The sequence below is a fragment of the Gavialis gangeticus genome, unplaced genomic scaffold (genome assembly GCF_001723915.1).
Source record: "Gavialis gangeticus isolate Ggan-Ray unplaced genomic scaffold, GavGan_comp1, whole genome shotgun sequence".
Taxonomy (NCBI): domain Eukaryota; kingdom Metazoa; phylum Chordata; order Crocodylia; family Gavialidae; genus Gavialis; species Gavialis gangeticus.
The window spans coordinates 11,717,661-11,721,659 of NW_017729001.1; positions in this window are offsets into that span (position 1 = coordinate 11,717,661).

A 3,999-nucleotide genomic window follows, 5' to 3' on the forward strand; every position below is an offset into this window, starting at 1 on the left:
CACACACACACACACACACACACACACACACACACACACTTATATACATGAGTAAGACTTTATTTTTGAGCTATTATGCAATCACCGATGCATACACTACACAAACACTGCAAACCAGAGCAAAAATATTTTTTAAATAAAACTAAAATACCTTATAGTACAGGTTTGACTTTTAGTACACAATTTGTTTTTTCTCCAGTTCCAAGCTGACAACCTCTACTACCAAAACGAGTATTTCTGGAGGGCAATGGAAGGAACTTCCAGTGGCAAAGGTCAGGGGGTTACAGGGTGGGGCTTCCGGTCCCAAAAGGGCAGCCAGGGGGTTGGGCAACTTTCAAGGGGTGGGGCTACCATTGTGGCACTCAACAGCTCACCTAAACTCATTAAGCAGTCCTCCAGCAGACGTAATTGCCTACCTCTGCTCCTAGGTATGCCAGAACAGGACACGAGGCAATGCTCAGGCTAGCTCTACAGTGAAGATATAGCCTTACTGATATGGCACAGATTTAAAGAACAGAGTGTAATAGTCTGGGCTAATGAAATGATATTCTTATGATAAGTAAGGTGGGGGAAGGGTGAGAGTTTCAAAACTGAGATTCCAAAAGAATCTAAAAGAAGAGTCACCACAAGCAAATAAACTAAATTATAAAATGTGACTGGATATTGCAGAACTTCTGTGCTGGTACCTTAGCAGAAAGGGAGACATTTTATTTGCAGGTAAGCACATCAAGGAAGCTGCCTTGTTAGTTTACTGGCTTTTACTTAAGTAAACCTGTTGTGATTATGAATGGAAAAAAAAGAACAAAGAAATCGGAAAACTAAGTCTTTAACAAAATTCTGTCTCTAGCCCCCACATTAAAAAAAACAAACTATTTGATATAAATCACTATATTTAATACTTGTGAAGTTTGTTGTGGTATGGTATTGTCATGGTATTCTATTATAATTAGTAAGTTAATGTTTGTCAAATGTCACCTTTCTAAAGATCAGAATAATATCCATATTTTACTACATGCATACCTCTACCAGGCTCTTCAAAACAACTAAAAAGTCATGATACACACCTCAAGAAACTTCAAAACTGGAAGTTTATATCTGAGATGGAGTGAAAAATGACTGATAAAAAAGATGAAAAGAATGACAACACTACAATTAAGCAATTGCTCAGTTTCATAACACACTTGGTGGCTACATTGGAAAGACAGAGTTTACTTACTGGGTGCACTGTGAAAGGGACAGTTCCTGTAGGAATGTAACTGAGGATAACATAACATCCTGGCAGACCAGACCAGTACATACATAGGGGCCTCTTGAAAAGTTCAGGACTCTTTTCTTCCACAGAACTAACATCACTGACGCGAAGAATGGAATGCTGCAGTAATATGTATGCTTTGGTAATCTTAAAACATCTCTTTAAAATAGGTTACGCTGCCTTGACCCACTTTGTCATAATAGTTCATTTCATACTATTTCTCACTTCCAAAACCATTACTGTAAACCAGTCATGAGAAAGCGGAGTAACTACTGTCAAAAATGTTCTGCACACTACAAATTTCCTATTTTTTTTTTTTCTACACCTATGTCCCTTAACTACAATAAAGTTAACAGAAGTTTAGTTTCCAGACAGCCCAAGTGACCAACTGACTTCAATAATTTGCTTTTATAGTCTATTAAGTAATATATAGTAACCATAAAAAGAAGTCAGGTGCTCCTAATTCCTACCACATTTGGAAAGGTTTGTTCGGGAAATACCATTTACTGGGTCAGACCATAGGTTCACCCAGCCCAGTAGCCTGCATAGCAGCAAAGAGGGGATGCCAAGGATGAGGATGAACGGGGCATGGCCTGCCCTTTTTCCCATCGCAGCTTCCAACATTTGAAGTTTAAGAAGCTTAAAGCCTCCGCAACAACTTGTGGCAATAAGTTCAACAAGCTAGTTACATGCCATGTGAAAAAAACGTCCTTTTTTAAATTTTAATCCACAACCTAATACTTTCATTTTATATCTCCTAGTTATGGTATCACAAGAAATGATAAATCCCTATTTACTTTCACCACAGCATTTAATATTCGTAAACTTCTATCATTCCCTCCATCCCAGGGCATTTTAGAAGCCCGGCTCCTATAAAGGGTAGAAACTGCCAGGGAAAGAACCCTAGCAGTGAGTAGGGAGCCCCAGCTGTGGGTCACCAGGGCAACCCGAGTGAGCTAGCGACCCACACCTGCCAGCAGTCAGCTGACAGGAAGGGGCAGGGCCTGGCTCTCACAAGTCCCAGGCCTGAGACCAGGAGGACAGTTCCCTGCTAGCAGCCAAGGGGAAAGAAGCTCTGCCTGAGCACACAGCTCCTGATACTGTTGTGGGATGGAGTATTCCCCAGTAGGATTTGAATAACGTTACAGCTGGGTGGCTTGAGTTTATGTTACAGCCCAGGGCTTATGTTTGATTTATTACTGTTTAAACCGGGTGGCTTGGATGAGGCTATTAGGGGATGGAAGAGGCCTCATAGTGGACCCAAAGCAGCGTGGGGATGCTCTGCACCCTCACTGGTGCCAGGGAAACAGGGTCGCGGAGAACCCAGGGAGGACAAGAGGGCCGGAGTAGAACAAGGCCCAGTCCAAAAGACATTAATACCATCTCCGAGGCTTGGGCTGCAGTGTAGGGGAGGAAAGGAGCCACAGATAGCACCCCCTTGCATTGGGGCAGTAAATGGGCAGCCTCCCGCTTAATTAACATCTTCTAACTAATCAATTAACAACAAGTCATGGCAGACAAGAAGGTGGGCAGCTGGCCCATAACAGGTGGGCGGGGTCACCAGTAGACAGACCCTGAAGAGGTGAACGTGTCACATCCCCACAAGCATCTCTTTTCTAAGGTAAGAAGTCCTAGGCCATTTAGTTTCTCCTCGCATAGAAACCCCTCCACATCCCTGATCATTCCATGTTGGCCTTCTTTGTGCCTTGTCTATTTCTTTTATATACTTTTTTGAAGTATGGAGAACAACATTGTACATCCTATTCAAGAAATTATTTTAGTCCTGTCTTCCTGCTTGCTGATTTTAAGATCAAACTTAACCTTGTGCTGCATTTATATTTTTCATTCATTTCACTAAGGAACAGTTGATAACATGATTAGAATATTTTGATATCTACTCCCAACAGATTATATTTGCAACATTTTGCAAATCAGACAGTTTTACTAGACCTAGTTATTTAAGCATACACTTACAGATGAGCACATATTTATTCAAATTCTTGATTTTACATTTACATTGTTAGGTAGTGCTGAGCAATAGGGCTGTGCGATGCTTCAGGTGCGGATTTGATTCACAGGAGATTCTACCTGACTCGGCAGCCAAATCTCCAAATCCAAATCGAATCAGGAGACCAACAGAAAGGTCCGAATCAATTCGAAGCTCTCCAAATCAATTCAGAAAAGATTTGAAGAGCTTCGGAGTTTCAGGCAGTCCCCGCTCACTGCCACAGGGAGCTGGACCTGGACTCCATGCCCGTAAGTACAGGGCAAGGGGAGAAGGGGAGGGATCTGGAGGAGGGAGGAAGCAATTATGGGGGGACCCCCACCAGGTCCCATCCCCTGCCTGCTCTCCCAGCCCCATCAATGACTGCCCTGCCTGGCCCCAGCTTCCAGATCTTTAAAAAAAAACAAAAAAAAAAAGCCCCGCAGTCACTGGATGCTACCAGGCTGGGAGGTGATCCCTGCTGCCCCCCACTGCCCTGCACTGCATGGAGGGGCTCTGCCACAAGCCCACATACCCTGCCTGCTCTCCCAGCCCCACTGACAGCTGCCATGCCTGATCCCAGCTCTTGGCTTTTTTTTTTAAAGAAGCCCCACACTCACCAGCTGCTGCAGTGGCCATCAGCGCTTCTGAAGGCTCATGGCAGAGCCCCCCCACACAGCATGGGGCAGTGGGTATCGCCCCCTGCCTGGCAGAAGCCAGTGAGTGCAGGGCTTGTTTTTTTTCTTCTCTTTTTTTTAAAGAG